We start from the raw sequence: 27,145 nt of genomic DNA, 5'->3' as shown, positions 1-27,145 counted from the left end.
ACGCGCTGGGTATGGAGGACCGTCACAGGTCTGATTATTCTAGCAGAGATGGGGACAGGAGGCCGCCCAAGAGGGCTAGGTCCGCGGGATATTCTGGAGATTCTCGAGGCGGACAGCCTCAGCAGCAGCAGACAGACAGACAGCTTCCTCCGTCCGGCCGGAGTACTCAGTCAGGCAGCCGGAGATTTGATAGTGCGGGACCGTCTGGGGCCGGTCAGAGCTCCAGAGCGGCAGGTTCACAGATGTCTAGAGGTCCCAGCCAGGCCAGACCACCCAGGCCCCGTTGTTCTCATTGCGGGAAGTCTCATCCTGGGGAGTGCTATCGAGCTACTGGAGCTTGTTTTTCGTGCGGTGGTCAGGGTCATTTTATGAGAGATTGTCCGTTGGCTAGCAGTTCTGGTAGTGTGGGTCAGCCGACAGGGTCAGCCGCCGGTTCATCATTTGCTCCATCTGTTGCACGCCCTGCAGGGCGAGGTGCGCCGACATCGGCGGGACGCGGTCGAGGCCGCGGTGGTGTTTCAGGTTCTAGCGGTCCCTCGAACCGCATATACGCATTGGCCAGCTGCCAGGATCAGGAGGCTTCGCCGAATGTCGTCACAGGTACATTACTGGTTTTCTCCAGATCTGTATATGCATTGATTGACCCTGGCTCTACTTTATCATATATTTCCCCGCTCGTTGCTAGTAAAATTGGGATAGTGTCTGAGCCTATAGAGCCATTTGAGGTAGCCACACCGGTTGGAGACTTTGTTATAGCGAGACAGGTTTATAGGGATTGTTCTGTGACTATATATGATCGTTGCACCAAAGCTGATTTGATAGAATTAGATATGCTGGAATTTGACGTTATTATGGGTATGGACTAGTTATCTTCCTGTTATGCTAATGTTGACTGCCAGAAAAAGGTAGTCCATTTTCAGTTTCCAGGGGAACCAGTTATAGAGTGGTTCGGATCTACAGCATCGCCGAGGGGTAAGTTTATTTCATACCTCAAGGCTAAGAAAATGATCCAGAAGGGTGATATCTATCATTTGGTTCGTGTGCACGATACTGCAGCTGAGATACCTACCCTTCAGTCTGTTCCGGTCGTTAGCGAGTTCCCAGATGTATTTCCTGACGAGCTTCCTGGTCTTCCGCCCAAGCGGGAGATAGATTTTACCATAGAGCTGTTGCCGGATACGCAGCCCATATCTATTCCTCCGTACAGAATGGCACCGGCTGAATTGAAGGAGTTGAAGGAGCAGCTGAAAGATTTGTTAGATAAAGGCTTTATCAGACCCAGTACATCACCCTGGGGAGCGCCGGTATTATTTGTAAGAAAGAAAGACGGGTCACTGCGCATGTGTAACGATTATCGGCAATTAAATAAGGTGACTATTAAGAATAAATATCCCCTCCCCCGGATTGATGATTTGTTTGATCAGTTGCAGGGTGCTAAATATTTTTCGAAGGTAGATCTGCGCTCAGGTTATCATCAGGTGCGAGTGCGGGAGTCAGATATCCCGAAGACTGCTTTCAGGACCCGGTACGGGCATTATGAGTTCAGAGTTATGTCTTTCGGGCTGACTAATGCTCCAGCGGTATTTATGGATCTGATGAATCGGGTATTTCGGCCTTTTCTGGATACGTTCGTTATTGTGTTTATTGATGACATTCTGATTTACTCGCGATCAGCCGAGGAACATTCAGATCATTTGAGGACGGTGCTTGGTATTCTCCGTCAACAGAAGTTATACGCTAAATTCTCCAAATGTGAATTTTGGTTAACTTCTGTGGCATTCTTGGGCCATATTGTCGGCGCAGATGGTATTCGGGTCGATACGCAGAAGATTGAGGCTGTACAGAATTGGCCCAGGCCTACTACACTGACAGAGGTGTGCAGTTTTCTGGGATTAGCCGGATATTATCGCAGGTTCGTGGAGGACTTTTCTCTATTGCAGCACCACTGACGAAGCTTACTCAGAAAGCAGCGAAATTTCTGTGGACCGATGCCTGCGAGCGTAGCTTCCAGATGTTGAAAGAAAGGTTAGTTTCAGCACCAGTTTTGACTCTTCCAGAGGGATCAGATGGGTATGTGGTCTATTGTGACGCCTCTGGTATTGGGATAGGTTGTGTGTTAATGCAGCACGGTCGAGTCATAGCCTATGCTTCCCGGCAGCTCAGACCGCACGAGAAGAATTATCCCACTCATGATCTTGAGTTGGCCGCAGTGATTCATGCTTTGAAGATTTGGCGGCATTATTTATATGGGGTCCATGTCGATGTTTATACGGACCATAAGAGTCTCCAGTATATTTTTAAGCAGAAAGAATTGAATTTGCGGCAGAGAAGATGGCTTGAGTTACTGAACGATTATGATGTTGATATTCTGTACCATCCTGGGAAAGCCAATGTGGTAGCGGACGCACTTAGTCGCAAGTCTATGGGCAGCTTGGCTGATGTACCATCTGGTAAGAAAGATTTGGTTCGTGATATTCATCAGCTGGCCAGCCTTGGAGTTCGTTTGGCAGATTCTGGAGATTCTGGGATCTCTGTTCGTGCAGTTGCTGAATCATCTATTATGGTAGAGGTAAAGCAGCGTCAGTTCGAAGATCCTATTCTGGTTCAGTACAGAGATGTGGCCCTTAATAAAGACAAGACTCCGTTTGAAATTTCAGCTGAAGGGGTATTATTATATGAAGGCAGATTCTGTGTTCCGGATGTTGCAGGCTTACGACGACAAATCAAGGGCGAGGCGCATAATGCACGGTATTCTGTTCATCCTGGTTCCACTAAACTGTATCATGATCTCAGGTGTTTGTATTGGTGGGACGGTATGAAGAAAGATATTGCCGAGTTCGTTAGTCAGTGCCCGAATTGTCAGCAAGTTAAAATTGAACACCAGAAGCCCGGTGGGTTATTACAGGAGATGGAAATTCCAGCCTGAAAATGGGAGATGATTAATATGGATTTCGTTGTTGGGTTACCGCGCACTCCACGCAGGTATGATTCTATTTGGGTTATTGTTGACAGATTGACGAAATCAGCCCACTTTCTCCCAGTCCGGACTACGTATTCGGCTGAGGACTATGCTAGATTGTATATCAGAGAGATAGTCAGACTTCACGGAGTCCCTATATCTATTATTACCGACCGAGGTGCCCAGTTTACGGAAAATTTCTGGAGGTCATTTCAGGAGGGATTGGGGACTCAGGTGAGCCTCAGTACAGCTTTTCATCCTCAGTCCGACGGGCAGGCCGAGCGCACTATTCAGACGCTGGAAGATATGTTACGGGCCTGCGTTATTGATTTCAGGGGCAGCTGGGATGATCACTTGCCACTTATTGAGTTTGCCTATAATAACAGCTATCACTCCAGCATTCAGATGGCACCATACGAGGCCCTTTATGGCAGAAAATGCAGATCACCGATTGGTTGGTTCGACGTGGGCGAGACTAAGCTGATTGGGCCAGATGTGATCCAGGAAGCTGTAGATAAGGTAAAGCTTATTCGGGAGCGATTATTGGCCGCACAGAGTCGACAGAAAGCATATGCAGACAGACGACGTCGGCCACTAGAGTTCCAGATTGGCGACTGGGTATTTCTGAAGGTGTCGCCTATGAAGGGTGTTATGAGATTCGGTAAAAAGGGTAAGTTAAGCCCGCGGTATATTGGGCCGTATCAGATCGTTCGGAAGATAGGCGAGGTTGCCTATGAGCTAGACTTACCATCCAACTTTGAGGCCGTACACCCGGTATTTCAAGTGTCTATGCTGTGGAAATTTATCGGTGACCCTTCCAGGATATTCCCAGTGGATGACATTCAGGTAACAGAGCATTTATCTTATGAAGAGCAGCCTGTAACTATTCTGGATCGGCAGGTCAGGAGACTACGCACTAAGGAAGTGCCTTCTATTAAAGTCCTGTGGCGCTACAACAATCGGGAAGAGATGACTTGGGAGGCGGAGGACGAGATGAAGAAGAAATACCCCCACTTGTTTCATGCACCCACAGGTAATTTAAACCTTCAAAATTGTTGTATTGATTAACAAATGAATTGTGTGTGCTAACTATAAAGGGAGACTCCCCCGTTATATTATAAGACTAATTTAACATTCGGGGACGAATGTTCTTAAGGGGGGGAGAATGTTATATCCCGTGTTTTCGCATAATTGGAAATCGTGAAAATAATTAAGACTTGTGGGTTACAAGGAAATAAATTGATTTTAGTTAATATGCTTATGTCGTTTGTGAAATTATTGGTGTAAATACATTGGGGAAGGCCGAGGGTAAATTTGGAATTTCGGAAATTAGTTTCGGGAATTTGCAAAACGGGATTTCAACAAATTGGGCCAAGAAAAATTGAACAAAAGTTTAGGCCCAAGTCCTTGGGGTGGCCGGCCAAGAGGCCTAGGCCCAAGCCCCTTTAATGGTCATGTGAGTTCCATGTGCTCACTAATTGACCAAGTATTTATCCATGTATATCTATAGAAGAATCAAGAAGCAAGACAAAACTCAACTTTGAGCTTATACTCCCTCTCTCAGCCGAACCCCTACTTAGAGAAAGAAAAAAAATTTGCAAGCTTGTTTCCAATCTTAAAAATCTTGTTCTTCCCATATTTGTAGTGTACTCAAGGCGCTCTTCAATGGGATACGATTAGTTTGGCGAAAGGAGCACGTTTGCGACAAGTCGGATTTTCAAGAAAAGGTAAGAATTTTGCCACTTTGATGTTATGGAATTTGTATGAATATGATAAGGATTGAGAATAGACGAGAACTTCGTAGTTTTGGTGTGAGTATGAAACCGTGGGTGTGTGTGTATGTGGTGTTGTGGCCGTGAGTTAGGTGGTTTGGAAGGGAAGGCGAATTGAATTCTATTTAGTTCGTTAGTTGCGTCGTCGTGACATTTATGACGTAAATGAATGTTTAACGAATTGAATTGGCATTAGAAAGTGGTTGCGGATTATTATGGGAAAGTATATGATTTCGGTATATATTGTGTATATCATTGTATATTTATGTTATTAAAACTTTAAATGAGACTTATGGTTGTTGTTAATGAATTCAGAATGAAACAATGCAAGTTAGAATGTTCGTCGTAATTTTTGATGTTTTGGATGAAATATGGAAAGTAATGAACTTCGGGAAATTTTGTATATGGTTTGGAACATAATTTGGATGTGATTGAATAATCTTGAGTGATTGAATGAATACAATAATGTGGACATAAGTTTGGAATTGTGAAGTTTGAATGAAAGTTGTCAACTTGTGTAGTAAGGTAGAACATTGAAGTTAGAATGGTTTGATGATGGTTTATGTTGTTTGTGACGTTTGGGTTGTTGTTGTTGATGTTTATCGAGCCGAGCTAAGTCTCGGGGGTGTTAGATATATAGGAGAAACGCTGCCGAAATTTCGGTAGACAAAAATGAAGTTAATGAAATTTTTAAGCTTAAGAATCTCTAATAGGTAACTTTGACCATTTGTAGATTCTGGACGAAACGGGATTTGATTTTGGGGTGAGCATAAGACGTTTCTAAGGTATGTAAAGCTTCCCACTCCTTCGTTTGGCATGTCTTAGTATGTTAGGTTGATAACGGAACCCCCGGAGTAATTCTTCTCCTCGAAATCCGATCTATAGAACGGCTACTATTCATTCAATCCGATTGAAGCCCTATGACCTTATTTTAGCTAGAAAGCAACCTTTCGTCCGAAACTTATGCAAATGCAATCGGATTATTTTGAAATCTTTATGTATGATCTTATAGACCCGAAATGTTCATAAATTATGTTCGCCACCTCAACTTGACCCGAGGTGGGCCCGCTAACCCCGAGATGCCTTATTTGTCCTACTAGGCTCTCTTTTTGGATAAGCTTCGACAAAGAATCTTTGATTTTGAAATTGTCCTCTATGAAATAATGTTCGGAACACTATGATGTAACAAACTATGTTTTGAGCCATACGTACCACTTTGGAAACATTTTGTGAAATGAACTTTCGTACCAACTAATTATTTGACTATTTTGGTTAATGAACTGACTTATGAAGTAATCAAGTTTTGAAAGGCTATTTTGATATACAAATTGCATTATTTGCTCACGACTCCGCTCGTGCCTTATTATAATTTCGTTCACCGGTTCCCGGGTCGGTTATGATTCGTGCGCTCTATGATGAGTCGGCCGTATGCTGTGTTACGGTTCCCCGAGGCCTCGCCATAGGGCCGGGTTCCGTTTGGAGTTATGCTGTGATATGGCTGTGATGTGATACGCTCATATGTGTGTGTTCGGGTATGTATGGAAATTTGAACCTTCTGGTGTTATGCTGTGTGTGGCACCAGCGTCGGAGTGGTGACCACGTTCCTGAGCTTTGCATGATTTTGTTTGCATTATGTATATATGTTTTTGATAAACATTTGATATACTGCTCGACATTTCTCTCTTTTGTATTCTGTTGCTTTCAGTAGTGGCCCATATTTTTGTACTCCATGCTTTACGTACTCAGTACATCTTTCGTACTGACCCCCCTTTCTTCGGGGGGGGGGGGGGGGGCTGCGTTTCATGCCCGCAGGTACAGACGCCGGTGATCCACCACTGTAGGCTCCACTTCTGCTATTTCGGAGTACTCCCTTGATTCGGAGTCCACTTTTGGTATATATATATCTTTCGCCATGTATATATCTCTGCATATCTGACTATTTGGGTACGGCGGGTCCCTGTCCCGTCATATGATTCTGTCGGTCAGTTAGAGGTCTGTGGACATGTCGGTGGGTTATGGTCAGTCTGTATGCTTATGTGTATATGTTGTTTGGGCGATCCCATACGCCGAGGCGGCCGGTTCGCATATGTTTATACGTTGCCTTGTTAGCCCTGTGTGGCCTTTGCTGGTGTTTGCTGTGTACAGGGTTATTCTGGTTAGTCCGAAAAACAAAGGAAACTCTGCCGAAATTTTTCTGGAAATTATCTATATTTGGAATATAGCCTTGTCGGCTTCTGCTATATATTTGAATACGTCGGATAGATGGGTTTGGGTGCCCAGATCGGGCACTAGTCACGGCCTACGGGGTTGGGTCGTGACAATCGGGATCAAAAGTTAAGGCCATTTTAAGATCAAGACCCTAAGCTGCCAAATGGCTCCGTGGGCCCCACTTGAGAAAGTCGGTGAAACCGACCTAGGAGGGGTATAAATACCCCATCAACCCCGTTTTTTTTCAGCAAACAATCTTCTAAAGAGTCCTAGAAATTTCTCCACACCTCCCCCAAACATTATAGTCCGATAAATCAAGAATTTAACAAGATTACACCAAACTAGCCCACGAAAGGTGATTGTTCTTGCTTCTACTTAAGTTTGGTGTTGGAAAGAGTTGATATGGCTGAGTTTCATCAAACATAAGGTATGTTTTTCATCCTATCTCTTATTTTGAGTTTATTTGAAGATTTAGCAAGCCGGAAAAGTGGAAATAGTTATGGAGGAAAGGTCATAAAGTGTTGTGTCGTAGTTGTTGTGTTTATGGGCTGTTTTGAACATGTTGTGGCCGTGTGGCTGGGCTGATTTATATCTATAGAGATGGTATCTAATGTTGTTGGTGTGTTGATGAAATTATACTCCTTGATTGGGATGAAAGGAAGTGTATATTGTTGTTGTATGTTGAAAAACATCGTGTGGGATGTTTATGGAATATATTGGTATGGATAATAGTGTTGTTGATGTTGGTATTGTTGTTGTTGTTGATTGGTTGTTGATTTGTAATTTTGGGCTAGGCATATAAACAGGGGAGATGCTGCCCGATTTTCGGCAGAGTATAGAATAGTTTGATTTGAAACCTGGAACAAGTGTGCAATAAAGAGTCTAACGTTAGTATAACTCCTCTTAAATGTAGACTTGCGAGCTCGGACGAATAAGCGTAGCTAATAGGAGGTCGAACAGGTATGTTAAGGCTCGTCCCTTTCTTTCAAAGGCATGATCCCTAGCTTATGATTTCATAAATGTTTCCATATTTTCCTTGTTATCAAAAGTTAAAAGTCTAAGTTTCCAAGGCATGATTCCCTTCCTGATAACCCGTAAATGTTTTCCAAAATGTCCGTATTTTTCCAAAACCAAGGTTATGATTTTGTAAGCTTTTATGACTACAACAACGGACATGTTTTTGTAATGACAAGGATGATGTCAAATATGAGAATATGTCTATGATGATTATGATGAGAATGGTTTCGTGTTTGAAAGTCTCAAGTTGTGGATTTAATATGAATATGAGAATATTGAGCTATTTCTTGATCCTCAATTTTATTCCTTGATAATGACTCTATTTTTAAAGATTCCAAAGTATATGAATTGACGCCTTATGAGATTTATGACCTTATTGTATGTTTTCTCTTGATGTTATTCTTCATTGATAGCCTCACCTTACAATAATTGTTCCTTCAAGGTGAGATAGAGCGATGATTATTCCATAATATAATCGGAGGATTACCGACCTTATGTCACTCCGATAAAGTTATAGCTTTTCTTGGGCTCTCATGCATGCTGCTTATATGATATATGTATATGGGGAATATGGGAAAAGTGCTAGAGCGCTATAGACGCTGGGATATGTACATGATACATGTATATGTAACCACCTGATCAGTTGGTATTATATGACATGATATCATCCCGGACGCGGGATGCCCGGACGCGGGACATATGTGGCTAAATGGATCAGAGCTGATGCCTCGGTAACATGATATGTTCTGTTTTCTATATATATGAACAAGAAATGTTTTCAAAGAAAGCTAAGCATGCACGATATTCGCCTTAAAAGGGCATTCAGAGGCACAGGTTGATCTCTTTTATATTACTTTATCCCCATACGTCCATTATATTATTTTCCATGTTCGGTATTTCTTACTATGTAACTGTTCAGGCCTTACATACTCAGTACATTGCTCGTACTGACGTCCCTTCTTGTGGACGCTGTGTTTCATGCCACGCAGGTGTATACAGATGAGTAGAGCATATTGCTAGAAGATGTTCCAGCTGGATTGGCGAGCTCCATTTCCTTCCGGAGTGTTACCGAGTTAGAGTATCTATGTTATGGTATATTGATTTATGTTAGAGACTTTGAAGACAGAGTCACGTATATAGCATGTCAGTCTTATAAGTGGCTCTGCAAGCCGACGTATCATTATGCATTATGTTACAAATTTCATATGATTACAGATTTTACATGATTTGAGAACGACGAAAAGAATGTTTTTGAAAAGCTTCCATTATGCATTTCATTTCGTGATTTAAGAGTCCAGTGAGATTATGAGCATAATGAGAACCAGCGGGTTTGCTCGGCTCTAAGTAAGGGGTCGGGTGCCCATCATGCCCTATCAGGATTGGGGTGTGACAAATTGGTATCAGAACAGTTCGTCCTAGGGGTTGTCTGCAAAGTCGTGTCCAGTAGAGTCCTGTTTATGGTGTGAAGCGCCACATTTATAAACAGGAGGCTACGGGGCATCTACGGTGGTTACTCTTCTTTCACATCTAAGATTGTGCGATAGATCCAAGTCATAGGGAATGAGATTCCTTATACTAACCTTAGATCGCAGCAGAAGCACAGTATCGACGGAAGAAAGTGAGTGATGATATGGGAAGTCACAGAGGTAAGTCACTTCGCTGAGGCTATGTTATCAGAATATATATATATATATATATATATGATAATGAATCGGTACAAAGGTAAGCAATGGCACGAAGGATGTATGTCGGGTAAGGTAAAAATATTGCATGTATGATTGAGGTGCAAAGCTGAAGAATGAAAAGGGAAGTTAAACAAGAAGATATAACAGGCCAGATCACTAAAGGATCAGGTACATCTTGAGGTGTGATATATGAGGTAAGTTTTGATATTTTTGTTCTTTTACCTAAAATTGGGAGCCCTGGGTGGCTGGGATATGTTGTATACATATATATGCCTTGTGAGGCATTGTTGGTATTTGCTGCATGCAGGTTTTGGATAGTAAGAATTGTAAATGAGACTCTGCCAGAATTTTTCAAAAGCTGATCATTTAGTTAGGTACACTAAACAGGAAGAAGTGTGGAAAGGAAATATCGTAAATAGACAATAAGTGGGATACGTTGCTTTAGAGGAGTTACGGATTTGTCATGGCATGAAGAATGATTATGAGGAAGACGATTAGCAGTCCGAAGGATTAAAATGGGTTACATTTGAGGTTTAGTAGGAGCAAGGTCTATTGGGGGATTCAGGGAAAGTCGACAAACGAGTTCTGCTGTAGATTAATATATGAGAGTGGCGAGCGGAAACCCAAAGAGGCTGATAACCGAGTATTTATAAGTAATGACGGTGAAGGTGTGTTCGCTACCATCGGGAATTGGAAATCTAAGACGGAAAGTAGTCATACACACAGATGAAAGGTGAATATTGAGAATTAAAAAGGCCAAAATAGTAATTGTGTAGTCGGAAGAGTAAGAGACCCTTTCTAATTCGGAGGGAGATGCGTTACGAGAACGTTTTGGAATCTGTCAAGACTTCAACTTGATTTAGATTATGTGGTGAAGGTCATGCGGTGAGCTGGATACGATTATACCAGCATTAACGCACCGGATTTCTTCGAAGTTTCAAGGTTAAGCGTGATGGGGTGAGAGAAATACTAGGATGGGTGACCCCCTGGGAAGTGTACAAAAGTCCTATAAATTTAGACATAAAACATGAATAAGAAGCTAAAGTAGACTAAGGGAAATTAGAGTGTGCGGAGTAGTTGGAAACCTTAAGAGGTCGTGTAGAACGAGGCAGACTAGACCGGTGAAGAGAAAGAAAGTGCATTACAGCTCTATAATTAGGATGAGTTTAAGTAGCGCTTGGAAATACCTCGCAAGCGAGGCGTTAGGAATGTACATCTGTATGCATATAATATTCCATCTATGGCTGTATCAAGCGGTATGTGTATTCCGTTAACCGGCGTTGCGGTATCTTGAAGGCATTAATCGAATAGGGTAATAAAGTGCAAGTGACAAAAGAATGCTACCAGGTAAGCTGATTTACTTTCACTACCGGCTAGGTTTGGAGAATTCTAATGCAATGACATTTGGAAAAGAAAGAAAGTGAAAATATGGAAGGTAAGGAGATCAAAGTGTTGAGAAAGTAAAAAGTAAGAAACATGAGTGAGCGAAGCCTCCGAGAGAGACGACGGGCAAAACGCGAGACTATTTGGGTAAATATTCAAAGGTAGGCATGCGAAAGGAATAAAGTGTGGTAGTATGGAACAAAAGAGGAATAGTGGGGTTCGAGAACCGAATTCGATAAGTGGGGATAAAAGGATAGTGACCACGACAAGGAATGTGAGGTAAGAGAAAGAATGATTAAGCCTTGCAATGATGCTAAGAGATTTTCAGCCCTCGAAAGGTATATAAAGGGATAAGTGTGTGGTCAAATTAACACGGTTGCCTCAGACATGGAGAAGCTTTCCAAAAAGATAACTTAAGAATAGAACGGATTTGCGCGTTTAAAGGAATATTTCATGAACTTCAGAGCCGATACCACAAATAACAAGAGAAGAAAGGTACTCGAGGAGGATGAAACCCAAGAAAGGTTAAGGATGAAAGTAGGAAAGGTATACTAATGGGTTGGTCGAAGGAAGAGGAGAGCATTTAGGAGTAAAGTAACTGGAAATCTTTTGTCACGACCCAGCTAGGGGCCGCGACGGGTACCTGGGGCTAACCACCGAGCACCGCTCATTCTACTACCCATCATGCTCATTAACTACTCTTTTGTCAATTTTATACTCAAATTATAGGAAAGTCATTGTCACGACCCGACCAGGGGCCGTGACGAGTACCCGATACTTGTACCGAGCACCCCTTAGCTATCCTGTATAAGCAATGCCATATTTTGTTTTTTTCTAAACATTAACATTTGCAGTAAACTTTCTAATATCGCGTTACACCAGAACGCGGACCATTCGGAATAAAATACATTAAACTGTACATAGCTGACTGTGTATATCTGTCTACGAGCCTCTAGACATAGTACATTTATACAGAGAAAGGGCCGAGTACTGTCGCGCCCGAAAATACATACACAAAATAGTACCGGTGAAATAAGGCTCCGGAACAACTGGAGCGCTGTCGAATGCTGCTGATAGGGCACTAGGAATCTGGTCCGTATACCTGCTGACCTGCGCGGCATGAAACGCAGCGTCCACAAGAAGGGACGTCAGTACGAATAATGTACCGAGTATGTAAGGCATGGAAAACAGTTCAAGCAGTAACATAAAGTACGATCAATAATAATATCACAGAGTCATAGCGCGTATAACGAGGCAAGAACGTAACCTGTAAGTAGGGAGGCCCCTGTTCGGGCCGGCTGTCATGTAGACTTGCCTTTCCATCCTTGAAACGTTTCTTTTCATAGGCATAGGACTCAACATTTTCATATTACTTATTCTCGTGTACAGAAATAAAACAGTACGTTTCAGTAACGGTATCTTTTGCTTACATTTACAGACGCCGAATACAATCGGCTCCCCCAATCCCCTCCCCAACGATAACCCAACATATTACATCACACATGTATCACACATTATATATATATATACAGACGCCGCGTACGGCTCATCCCATATCCCGCGTCCGGGCATCCCGCGTCCAGGATGGAATCCAGCTGAATCAGGTGGTGATATAGCAGTGGCCCTTCCCTTTTTCCCCATATACACATACATATACGCTTACTCCTCTTTTATGCATATACATGTCTCATATACAATTTCTTTATCTAATATACATACATATCCATACACGTTTACTCGCTTTATATACATATATCCTATAAGCACACAAGAGAGCCAAGGAAAATCATGTATCCATCGGAGTGACGTAAGGTCGGTAACCTCCGATTACAGTACGAAATGCTAGTGATAGCTTTGTCTCACCTAGAAGGAACAAGTATTTTAAAGTGAGATTATTAACGGAGAATAGTGTTACAGTAACCAAAAATGAAATCGCAGGCATTTTAGGTGACAGTCATAGGTTTTGGAATCTTAGAAAATAAGATTATAACTAGAAGGTATAAATACGATTTAGAAAATTAGTTTATCAATTTAATGTTTACATAAGGTACTTGGCTTAGTCATAGGGTCGTTCCGGTCGTATGTATCATAGCTACATTCTCTTGCCCGACATTGTCATTATCATTATCATCATAGGGCACTCCCGTTGGGGTAGTCATAGCACTTATTACTTGGTGACGGAATCGGGATCAAAGGTCCCCTTTAGATTCACTTCAAGTACGTTAACCAAGACTATAGGAAAATCCGAGAGTATCGGGCCCACCTCGGGCCGGACGAGGTAGCGTATACAATTTACCCATATTACGTGTCATAGAGTTACTTGTATGAGTCTTAGGGTAATCGGGTCCCACTTAGGCAAGTTATAGGGGTCTAGGAGGTCTTTTCATCATTTTGCACACTTTCTACTTCAATTCAATTGAACGAAAAGTTGAAAACTTTAGGTACGAATTCCGGGGAACCGGGTTGTCCCCGAGGCTCGTGCCCGACTCATTATATCTAAGGCACGCCATAGAAAGAAGGGCGAAGCCTTACATACCTCTTTCCGCTCCTTTAGCTACTCCAAATTCACATCACAATCTCGTCGAAATCTGCGAATTGGTCATTTTTACCAAAACTTTCATTAGTACATTTTGAGTTAGAATCTTAAGGAAGCACTTTGCTACCGAAATTTCGGCAGCATTTCCTCTGTAAATATACCATCCTCAACATTCAATTTCGTCAAATTCTCATCAAACACAACCCGGGAATTCAAACCCGGCCAAACGGTTAACATAATTCGACAATTACACTAGCGCTTCACATATTCCAATCAAGGCACATAATATCGATTTGCTACCTCCCTCAAAACTTTACAACTTCAATGAATACAATATCAACCTCATAATATACATTCCGATAACACCATACTAACGTTATTGTCATTCATACATACAAAGAGACATCCCGTTCCATTCACATAGCTCCTAAACAAGTCCCTAATTACAACAACTTCACTAGAGTCATTATGCATTCATTAACAACACAGAATCCGCAACATAACCACAACCAATACGCTACATAAAATTGACTCATTCCCTTCCATACCCTACCACAAGCTCACGGCCACACCTTACACACACATGCACGGTCATACACACACTTACAACACACGGCCAACATGCATGTATACCACAATTATTTTCCAAATTCATTCAACTTTCATTTTCCACATCTCAATATAGTATTCACAACAACAACAACCAACTACTAGGCAAAATAATTGAAACATAACCCCTACAACTATATACATGCACACGGCTATATATTATATTCCTCTACTTCATGGATTTCATCTATTTAAGCATACTACAACACATATAAACCATATAGAACCCATAAACAAGATTGAAACTCACCTTTCTTCCTCAACTTCTTCACTTGTCTACTCTTGGCAACTTGTATGATTTTGAACTTTCCTTGTTCCAACAACAACTCCACTTTGTTGTGTACCCTCTAATTAGTTGAATACAATTTTTGGAGGAATTTTACAATTTGTTTCTTGGAATTTTCCTTATGGCCGAATGCCTTGGGGTTTTTGCCCTTCCTTTCTATTGTTCTTCTTTTCTTGAAAGTTCTAGAGAGTAAGGTGATAAAGATGACTTATTCATCTTATTTATTTCACAATATATTCAATTTTTGGGCCTAGCCCATCAATATGGACGGTTGGGCTTATGATTTTCCCTTAAAAAAAATGTCAAGCCCACTTTGTCTTTTGGCTAATTCTTGCAATTCTTGAAAACAATTTTTCCGACTTCCAATTTTCCCTACGTCTTCCTTCGTATTCCCACGAGTCATGTCGCGAATTCCCCTTTATGCTCTTAACCATTCTCATTGTCTTCACTTCTAAATTTTTCATAACCAACTCATGTGCCAAGAAATCATAAAATGGGGCCTTGCTTGTCGTCTTCCCGCGATTGTCTTGAATTATCCAATTGCATAAAATGCGGGATATAACAGTCATGTTTCATTTGTAATCATAAATAGTTTCATATACATAAGCCCCTTTAGGATATCAAAAACAATATATATAAAATTATACCATAGTGACTTTATCCGACCACATAACCCACATTGAGTATCTACGAGCCTCTACTGAAGTACAAAACGCATAGACGGGATAGGACCCCGTCGAGCCTAACATATACAAATATACACAAAAGAATGATCAAGCACCTCTGGAACAAAGGAGTGCTTTCAATCGGCTGACAGCTACTACTAATCTGGCTCAAGCTCGCCTCCCTGTCGACATGTGGGCAAGAACACAGCGTCCAAAGAAAACGAACGTCAGTACGATCATTGTACTGAGTATGTAAGACAAGAATGAAATAAATATAATAGGAGGATCATGAGCCATAAGAGAAAGATATAACTTGCAAGAGTGTCATAAGCAATTTCATTTTGTACATATATCATATTTTTCATAATCATGATACATATGTCATCACGTCACATATCTCGTCACATCACATAACATATCTCATCGTTATCCCCCGTCCGGGTAACCATCATATGCCGCCCACTAGTGGTGATCATGCCCGACCCTCTATGCTCGGTGTAACATCGCAGCCTGCCTTAGCGGTGACATGCCCGACCATCTAGGCACGGTGGAACTATATGCAACCGGCTTAGCGGTGACATGCCCGGCCATTCTGGCACGGTGGAATTTCATCGTCACAAAATCAATCATTACCCATCACTATTACACATTCCCTAAACGTATCATATTCTTATCGTAGCTTGGCATATTCATACATAATATAGGCATATTATAAATTAGGATCATTAATGATCTTATAGACATATCATGACTTAGCATCTTTTTTCACATTTAGCATTAGGAGTATACATTAGACTTTGGAGACAACCATAGCTATGTCGGGGTGACGTAAGGTCGTAAACCCCCGATTATATTATGAACATTTACGAGTATCTTGCCTCACCTCGAAGGAAGTAGTGCATAAGGTGAGTGTTAACAATAATAACATCATTCGCGTTATGAGATCATCATATCATGAATTATTGAATCTCTATACTTTAACTCATTATCATCATTATCATGCTCGTGTGTAATTTAGTATATTAAGGACTCATAAGTTCCATTACATAGGAGGATCATGGAAAGTTTGAAAGATTCATGCCTTTGAAAGAAGGGATAAACCTTACATACCTTTGACGCTTAACTATGCTATCGCTTGCGTGTTCTCCTTTAATGCACACGTTCTACCTTCAAGAGAATTTATATCGTCATTAGCTAAGCAATTATAAGAACGGGCTTTCTAAAGCCAGGGAAAATTGGGCGGAACTTCCTTTGTTTATACTACTTTTCCCGTATTCTATATCAACTCCCAAATGCTCACAACAACATTCACAATATTGCAATGAACAATCATCATTCATATACATTGACCACTATCCACCATTTCTCTTCAATTTCTCTACATTTATGGTTATAGCTTACTATCACGTTTCCTCATGTATCATACTTATTTCATGGTCTAAATGTCATTTATGACGTATTCATAATCACAACACACCGACCTTTATGATTCAATCCAACTACCATCCAAACATGACACTATTCACTCATTAATGACCTATTTCCTATATCTTTCTACAATTCAAGTATCTTAATCTTCCATTACCTTAAACAACATGGTTTAGTCGTGAAACTTACCTTAGATGATGGTTGAACAAGCCTTGAGTGGATTTTCTCCTCTAGCACCAAAACCCTATCTCACCTCTTTTGGTTTTCTTTGAGGAAGATGAACTTTACTTGGGTTTCATACACTTTGATTCATGGATTTGGTGTTGTTGATCATTGATTCCCTTTGATTTTTCTTGTGGATGAATGTTGAAGAATAGTCTAGAGTGTTCTTGTCTTGTGGAGTGGAGGATGGAATGAAAATTAAATGAAAAGGGTCCCTTATATTAAAATACAAAAGCTGGCCGAACCACTTTATACGGACCAACATACGGTCCGTATAATTTTTACTGACCGTATGTTGGGACCGTCCAGTGAGCCATGCTATTCTGGACTGGATCTAGGGACTGGACATACGGTCCGTGAATATTATACGGCCAGTATGTCTGGCCGTATGTTGTCCAGTTCTCCGGAACTTGTTTTCGTCGACTCGTTTGATCTCCAATCCTTATGGAACCTTCTTGGCACTTGTTTAACATCTCAATACCAATCTAAGGGACGTTATTACTTGTATCCAAGACATCATTATGCCATCATAGACTCGTTGCTCGAAATTCTTATCCGATACACAACATATGGTTCGCTTTCCTTGGCAATATTCTTTCCTTGAATTATATGCCTTTGAAATCTCGTTTCTTTCTCATCAAAACATCGCATACGCTATGTCCTTTGTTAGCCTATTCACTGTTCATATACAGGGGATTTTCCAAGGTGTAACATTCTTCCCCCCTTTTGGAACATTCGTCCTCGAATGTTAAACACTCGGGATTCTACGGAAATTTTGCCAGAGTTTCCCCTGTAATTTGGATTACCAACCTGTCACAACAACCCATAATATCATCGCCTCATAGGGCTACATCACAATATCAACGTATCTATGGCCACACACGACCAAAAGCATAAAGATAAAGCATACATACCTTATATTATTGGCGTTTCATCTTGGACCTTCTCTGGGGTTTGGAATAAATGCGGGTAGTTGAACTTCATCTTCTCTTATGCCTCCCAAGTCATTTCTTCCTGATTATTGTTTCGCCATAAGACTTTGACTGATGCTACCTCTTTATTTCAAAGTCTTCACACTTGCCTGTCTAGAATAACAATAGGCACTTCTTCATAGGTTAGCTTTTCTGTCACTTGAACATCATCTATCGGGACAATATTTGTGGGATCTCCAACACACTTGCGGAGCATCAAAACATGGAAGACTTGGTGGACTGGTTCAAGCTCAGAAGGCAAGTTCAATTCATAGGCCACATGACCCACTTTGCGGATGATTCTATAGGGTCCAATGTATCTAGGACTTAGCTTTCCCCTCTTGCCAAATATCATCACCCCTTTCATTGGCGATACTTTCAAAAATACCCAATCATCAACCTAGAATTCCAAGTCTTGGCGGCGATTGTCTGCATAAGACTTTTGGTGACTTTGGGCTGTTAGCAACCGATCTCGGATCACCTAACTTTTTCTACTGCTTGTTGAATCAATTCAGGGCCTACTAGCTGTGTTTCCCCTACTTCGAACCATCCGGATCTACACTTCCTTCCATATAAAGCTTCATAAGGAGCCATTTGAATGCTAGAATGGTAACTATTATTGTATGCAAATTCGATTAGCGGTAAATGATCATCCCAACTTCCACCGAAATCCAGCACACATGCTCGTAGCATATCTTCCAAGGTCTGAATAGTATGCTCGGCTTGTCCATCAGTCTGCGGATGAAATGTCGTGCTAAGCTTCACTTGAGTGCCTAGACCTTCTTGAAAGGACTTCCAGAACTTGGCTGTAAACTGTGCTCCTCTATCTGTAATAATAGATAATGGAATACCATGAAGTCGCATAATTTCTTTGAGATATAACCTCGCATAGTTTTTTGCTGAGTACGTGGTCTTTACTGGAAGAAAATGGGCCGCTTTTGTCAATCTGTCCACGATCACCCATATAGAATCATACTTGCCATGAGAACGAGGTAACCCCACAATAAAATCCATGTTGATCACTTCCCATTTCCAAGTAGGGATTTCTATTGTTTGCAATAAGCCTCCTGGCTTCTGATGTTCAACTTTTACCTGTTGGCAATTTGGACACTGCGCTACAAATTCCGCTATGTCTCTCTTCATGCCATCCCACCAGTACATCATCTTGAGATCACGATACATTTTGGTTGCACCTGGGTGAATAGAATACCGAGAATAATGTGCTTCTTTTAAAATTCGTTGGCGCAATTCCGCCACATTCGGCACACACAACCTGCTTCGGTAATTAAGAATTCCATCCATAGAAACTTCAAATGAAGATTTCTCTTTTCCATAAGAGGTGTCTCTATAATCACATAATTGGGATTTTTATATTGTCGTTCTTTCAGTTCCATGTCCAAGGACGAAATTGTGGGATCGATGATACTAATCCTCAGATTACCCAGATCTATTACACGTACTCCAAGATTAGCTAGTTGGCAGAGCTCACGAACCATCTCTTGATTTTTCGGAGGGATTTCCCATGAATTGCCCATTGATCGGCAGCTAAGCGCATCGGCTACTACATTCGCTTTTCCAGGGTGGTACAATATGTTCACATCATAATCTTTTAACAGTTCTAACCAACGCCTCTGCCGCAGGTTCAACTCCTTTTGCTTGAAGACATACTGAAGACTTTTGTGATCCGTATAAATATCAATGTGCACACCATACAAATAATGCCTCCATATTTTTAAGGCATGAATAACCGCAGCTAATTAGAGATCATGAGTTGGATAATTCCTTTCATGTTTCCGTAATTGTCTCGAAGCGTATGCAATCACATTTCCATGCTGCATCAATACACATCCCAATCTGATACTAGAAGCGTCACAATACACAACATATTCGTCTGGCCCTTCTAGAAGTGTTAAGACCGGAGCTAAGGTCAATCTGCCTTTCAACTCTTGGAAGCTACGTTCACAAGCATCATTCCATTGAAATTTGGCTGACTTCTGGGTTAGCTTCGTCAATGGGGATGAAATAGATGAGAAGCCCTCTACGAATCTTCTATAATAACCTGCCAAACCCAGAAAACTACGAACTTCTGTAGGCGTCGTAGGCCTTGGCCAAGTCTTCACAGCTTCAATTTTCTGATTGTCGACTCGAATGCCATCATCGGAAATAACATGGCCCAGAAATGTCATAGAGGTTAGCCAAAACTCGCACTTTGAAAATTTTGCATATAACTCCCGGGCTCGAAGAATGCCAAGAACAATTCGCAAATGATCTGCATGTTCGGATTCTGTTTGAGAATATACTAGAATATCATTAATGAATACTATCACGAACATGTCTAAGAGAGGCCTGGATACATTATTCATTAAATTCATGAACACCGCCGGAGCATTAGTCAACCCGAACGACATCACTCAAAATTCATAGTGGCCATATCTCGTTCTGAAAGCTGTTTTGGGAATATCTTCTTCTCTAACTCTTACTTGATGGTAACCCGATCTCAAATCTATTTTAGAAAACCACTTGGCACCTTGCAATTGATCGAATAACTCATCAATCCTTGGAAGAGGATATTTGTTCTTTATCGTCACCTTGTTCAGCTGCCTATAATCGATGTACATTCGTAGGGAACCGTCTTTCTTTCTCACGAACAAGACTGGTGCTCCCCACGGTGATGAACTGGGTCTAATAAATCCCTTTTCAAGTAAATCTTTCAACTGTGCCTTTAATTCTTTCAACTCTGCCGGAGCCATTCGATACGGAGGAATAGAAATAGGCTTGGTGTCCGGCAACACATCAATAGCGAAGTCAATCTCTCTTTCTGGAGGAAGTCCTGGAAGCTCATCAGGAAATACATCCAGGAATTCATTCACTACCGGAACAGATCCGAAAGTTGGAAACTTTGCCTCGGTGTCTTGGACCCGGACTAAGTGATAAATATAGCCCTTGGCTATCATCTTTCTTGCCTTAAGATAAGAAATAAACCTGCCTTTTGGTGATGCTGCATTACCCTTCCACTCAAGCACGGGCTCTCCCGAAAATTGAAATCGAACCACTTTCAATCGGTAATCAACATTAGCATAGCACGAGGCCAACCAATCCATGCCCATGATTACATCGAAATCTAACATTTCTAACTCAATTAAATCAGCCGTGGTTTGGCGATCACATATCACAACTACACAATATTTGTACACTTGTCTTGCTATCACGGGATCACCAACCAGAGTAGACACCTCAAAAGGTTTGATTAGCTCAGGTTTCACCCCAATACAACCAATAACATATGGAGTAATACAAGAGAATGTAGAACCCGGATCTATCAATGCATACACATCACGGCAGAATATAGACAATATACATGTAACCACATTCGGAGGGGACTCTAGATCTTGTCGTCCTGCTAAAGCATAAACACGGGGCTGAGTGACACCTGAAGTAGATGCTGCCCCTCTGCCTCTACCTCGACCTGCTGACATCTGGGGAGTCTACCCTACTGGGCGTACTGATGAAGAACTAGCTGCTGAGCCTGTGGGCTGAACCCCACCTCTACCGTACCGCGAGGGACAATCTCGCGTCAAATGCCCAGTCTGTCCACAAGCATAACAAGCATTTGTATCCTGGTGACATGGCCCTGAGTGTAACTTCTGGCACCGGCTACATCGTGGAACTGGTGGTCTACTCTGACTGTAATCGCCCCCAAACTGAGAACCCAAAGCTCTCGAACTCTGACCCTATCTTGAAGGAAAAGAGCGATCGAATCCCCTATCCACGAATTCTTGCCAAACCGGAGGAGGCGCATTCTCTCCTCTTGATAATACCCAGTTGTTGTACCATAAAAATGCCACATCGCGGAGTCTATACGATGTCAACTCCACGGATTCGGTCTTGGAGGCATGGACAATCTTCAACGTCCTCAACATCTCATCTATGAAACTTTGCGGGTCTTCATCCGGCTTTGACCCGAAGAATTCCGGAGGATTTAGGCTCATAAAATCGCGAGCTTTAGTGCTTGCTGCTCGGTCACTTTAACCCACAGTTTTTCGTTGTGCCTGTGCGGCGACCAATTGTGTCAATAGATGGATGGCCTCGGTCATTTGTTGACCCAAAGCAACCGGTGGGGGAATTGGAGCTGGGGCTCCTTCTTGCTCTTCCACATTAGGCGGGGTGGATGAAGTATTAGACAAGGCCTCATTATGTGATTCGCCTTCTTCTATATTCATCGGAGGCTCTCTTTCTACCCGCCTCTTTGTCGTAGTCTTGCCCTTCTGGGCGGCTGTAGCCTTTCCCTTTGGCGGTATTCTGAAATCATAACACATTATTAGGGAGGATAAAATCTTATACACAGCTCTATCGCACGATCTCATGAAAAGAAAGATAGTCATTTTTCCTAAATGCCCTGTAGCCTATTATTTATTGATATGGTGCGCAACACACCATAAACAAGACTCTACTAGACACAGCTCGTAAACACTTCCTAGGACTGAACTGCTCTGATACCACTTTTGTCACGACCCAGCTAGCGGCCGCGACGGGTACCCAGGGCTAACCACCGAGCACCGCTCGTTCTACTACCTATCATGCTCATTAACTACTCTTTTGTTGATTTTATACTCAAATTATAGGAAAGTCATGTTTCATTTGTAATTATAAATAGTTTCATATACATAAGCCCCTTTAGGCTGTCAAAAACAATATATATAAATTATACCATAGTGACTTTATCTGATCACATAACCCACATTGAGTATCTACGATCCTCTACTGAAGTACAAAATGCATAGACGGGACAGGACCCCGTCGAGCCTAACATATACAAATATACACAAAAGAATGATCAAGCACCTCCAGAACAAAGGAGTGCTTTCAATCGGCTGACAGCTACTACGAATCTGGCTCAAGCTCGCCTCCTTGTCTACCTGTGGGCAAGAACACAGCGTCCAAAGAAAACGGACGTCAGTACGATCATTGTACTGAGTATGTAAGGCAAAAATGAAATAAATATAATAGGAGGATCATGAGCCATAAGAGAAAGATATAACTTGCAAGAGTGTCATAAACAATTTCATTTTGTACATATATCATATTTTTCATAATCATGATACATATGTCATCACGTCACATATCTCGTCACATCACATAACATATCTCATCATTATCCTCCGTCCGGGTAACCATCATATGCCGCCCACTAGTGGTGATCATGCCCGACCCTTTAGGCTTGGTGTAACATCGCAGCCTGCCTTAGCGGTGACATGCCCGACCATCTAGGCACGGTGGAACTTTATGCAGCCCGCCTTAGCGGTGACATGCCCGGCCATTCTGGCACGGTGGAATTTCATCGTCACAAAATCAATCATTACCCATCACTATTACACATTCCCTAAACGTATCATATTCTTATCGTAGCTTGGCATATTCATACATAATATAGGCATATTATAAATTAGGATCATTAATGATCTTATAGACATATCATGACTTAGCATCTTTTTTCACATTTAGCATTAAGAGTATACATTAGACTTTGGAGACAACCATAGCTATGTCGGGGTGACGTATGGTCGTAAACCCCCGATTATATTATGAACATTTACGAGTATCTTGCCTCACCTCGAAGGAAGTAGTGCATAAGGTGAGTGTTAACAATAATAACATCATTAGCGTTATGAGATCATCATATCATGAATTATTGAATCTCTATACTTTAACTCATTATCATCATTATCATGCTCGTGTGTAGTATATTTAGGACTCATATGTTCCATTACATAGAAGGATCATGGAAAGTTTGAAAGATTCATGCCTTTGAAAGAAGGGATAAACCTTATATACCTTTGACATTTAACTAAGCTATCGCTTGCGTGTTTTCCTTTAATGCACACGTTCTACCTTCAAGAGAATTTATATCGTCATTAGCTAAGCAATTGTAAGAACGGGCTTTCTAAAGCTAGGGAAAATTGGGCAGCACTTCCTTTGTTTATACTACTTTTCCCATATTCTATATCAACTCCCAAACGCTCACAACAACATTCACAATATTACAATGAACAATCATCATTCATATACATTGACCACTATCCACCATTTCTCTTCAATTTCTCTACATTTATGGTTATATCTTACTATCGCGTTTCCTCATGTATCATACTTATTTCATGGTCTAAATTTCATTTATGACGTATTCATAATCATAACACACCAACCTTTATGATTCAATCCAACTACCATCCAAACATGACACTATTCACTCATTAATGACCCATTTCCTATATCTTTCTACAATTCAAGTATCTTAATCTTCCATTACCTTAAACAAATGGTTTAGTCGTGAAACTTACCTTAGATGATGGTTGAACAAGCCTTGAGTGGAGTTTCTCCTCTAGCACCAAAACCTTATCTCACCTCTTTTGGGTTTCATTGAGGAAGATGAACTTTACTTGGGTTTCATACACTTTGATTCATGGATTTGGTGTTGTTGATAATTGATTCCCTTTGATTTTTCTTTTGGATGAATGTTGGAGAATATTCTAGAGTGTTCTTGTCTTGTGGAGTGGAGGATGGAATGAAAATGAAATGAAAAGGGTCCCTTATATTAAAATACAAAAGCTGGCCGAACCACTTTATACGGACCAACATACGGTCCGTATAATTTTTACTGACCGTATGTTGGGACCATATATTTGGTCCAGTGAGCCATGTTGTTCTCGACTGGATCTACAGACTGGACATACGGTCTGTGAATATTATACGGCCAGTATGTCTGGCCGTATGTTGTCCAGTTCTCCGGAACTTGTTTTCGTCGACTCGTTTGATCTCCAATCCTTATGGAACCTTCTTGGCACTTGTTTAACATCTCAATACCAATATAAGAGACGTTATTACTTGTATCCAAGACATCATTATGCCATCACAGAATCATTGCTCAAAATGCTTATCCGATACACAACATATGGTTCGCTTTCCTTGGCAACTTTCTTTCCTTGCATTATATGCCTTTGAAATCTTGTTGAGGGTCATCAAATACTATTTCTTACTCATCAAAACATCGCATATGCTATGTCCTTTGTTATCCTATTCACTGTACATATACATGGGATTTTCCAAGGTGTAATTTCTTTAACCATGAGAGTAAGAAGGATACTTTAACGAGTTGGCGGTAGGAAACCGATTACTCATCGAAGAATGAACGAGGATGATGAGTCGATAAAATTGATTAGAAAATAAATGACATGGAATAAGAATTCATGAGAAGACCGAGAGATTTGATCATAGAAGAAATCGAATGAAATGTAAGGAACGTGTATGGAAGACCGCTCGACCGTAGCATCATAAAGATAGATAGAGGTTCGATAAATGAGGGTGGAGAGAGTGTACATTGTAGGAATTCCGTGCTAAGATCAAGAAGTCGAATGCATAGCTACAACACAAACACGTAGTTAAGAAGAATTATGAGTAAGTTGGCTAAATGGGCGAAAGGACTAGTAGTGGATGGAGGGGTATGGAAATATTGAAAAAATGACGATCTAGACATAAATGGAAGAAGAAATCAGGGTAAGAAGTTTTAGAGATGTCATAAGCAATGTCGGGAATAGCAAAACAAGGAGTAAGGTATAATCGGAGACTTCATAAAGGAATCTCGATGTCCCCATTAACTAGCAGGTCCGAAAAAACCGCTAGTCATAAAAACACAGAGGTGTGAAAAGACGGAAAAGAAGGCATCAGAATTTGATCTAACCCTTCTACGTATTTCGATTAGATACAAGACTGTAACTAGCAAGAAGATAGACAAGCCAGACCATACGATGATGGAACCCCGAAGGCTATGGGCGTATAAGGACCTCCTTAATAAGGGGGGAAGGACATACTAGACTGGAAAAGAACATAACCATTAGGTTCACTAGCGGTAAGGTCATGTTCGATAAACACTCGGAATGTAAGGGTAAGAGAGATGGTGACAAGGATGTAGGGACTAATGAAGCTGAGCAATGAACTACAAGGAATCAATACGACGTATATCTAAGATCAACGGGTACAAAAAGGATAGCCCGAGATGGCACCGAAGGAGTAAATGCAAAGAGGGCGCCGTAGAGAGAGAAGGGTTGCTGCCCACTAACAAAGAAAAGAAAGGAGAAGAGAGTACTTACAGGACGATGAATAGTTACGGCACGGCAAATCAAGACTACCATAATGGAGAAAGAACAAGAGCGAGATGCTAGTTAACTTCCGGTCATGTACATGAGGACAAAGAAATGAAAGAAGGTGACTGAAGACACTAAAAGAGTTAAGGAATGAAGTCTAGGTACCCGCATCTATTTCAGCCTCCAAAGGATATACAAACAGAGCCCTCAGTACCCTCAGGTATGTAATGCTTCTCTAAAGTGATTTCTTGGTCGTGTGTGGCCAGTATGGATATTGATGTTGTAGCCCAGTAGGGCGATTATATGTTTTCGGTTGTTGTGACAGAATCATTGTGGTACAATTACAGGGGAAACTCTGGCGAAACTTTCGTAGGAATCCCTAAGAACTTAACATTCGAGGACGAATGTTCCTAAGGGGGGAAGGATGTTACACCCTGGAAAATTTCGCGTTACCAAGACTGTAGACGGCTTAGTATAAGCTCAAGAGAGAGCAAAGTTATACAAGGATTAGGGATGAAGATTATATTATCTAAGTACAAGAATATATATATATATATATATATATATATATATATATATATATATATATATATATATATATATGACATTTGGAGGTTGTATGGAGTAAATCAGATAACATGTTACTCGATGATAACCCTCGTAACCATAAGGTAAGGTGGGGCCCACATGTCGGGATTTTGTAAAGGACATATGAAAGGTGATATGAGTAGTACATGTAAATTTGAGAAAATCTTAAGAAGGACCCTTATGCCAAATATGGGCATAAGCCCTCCAAAAGGATGATTCAAAGATACGTTTTCGGATGACCTGACTTGGAGGGGCCAAAAGGCTATTATAAGTTTGGAATTTGGAAAAACACCAAGAATGAAAGTTGTAGATAATTTAAAGATCCTTCGAACCGTAGGTCGTGGGCCCTCACACAAAATCGGGATCAAAGGTTATGACCATTTTAAGATCAAGACCCTAAGCTGCCAAATGGCTCCGCGGGCCCCACTTGAGAAAGTCGGTGAAACCGACCTAGGAGGGGTATAAGTACCCCATCAATCCCGTTTTGTTTCATATAACAACCTTCAAAAGAGTCCTAGAAATTTCTCCACACCTCCCCCAAACATTATAGTCCGATAAATCAAGAATTTAACAAGATTAAACCAAACTAGCCCACGAAAGGTGATTGTTCTTGCTTCTACTTACGTTTGGTGTTGGAAAGAGTTGATGTGACTGAGTTTCTTCAAACATAAGGTATGT

Source organism: Lycium barbarum, chromosome 9 (genome assembly GCF_019175385.1).
Source record: "Lycium barbarum isolate Lr01 chromosome 9, ASM1917538v2, whole genome shotgun sequence".
NCBI classification, from domain to species: Eukaryota; Viridiplantae; Streptophyta; class Magnoliopsida; order Solanales; family Solanaceae; genus Lycium; species Lycium barbarum.
The sequence above is the reverse complement of the archived record's forward strand: the minus strand, read 5'-3'. Positions refer to the sequence as shown.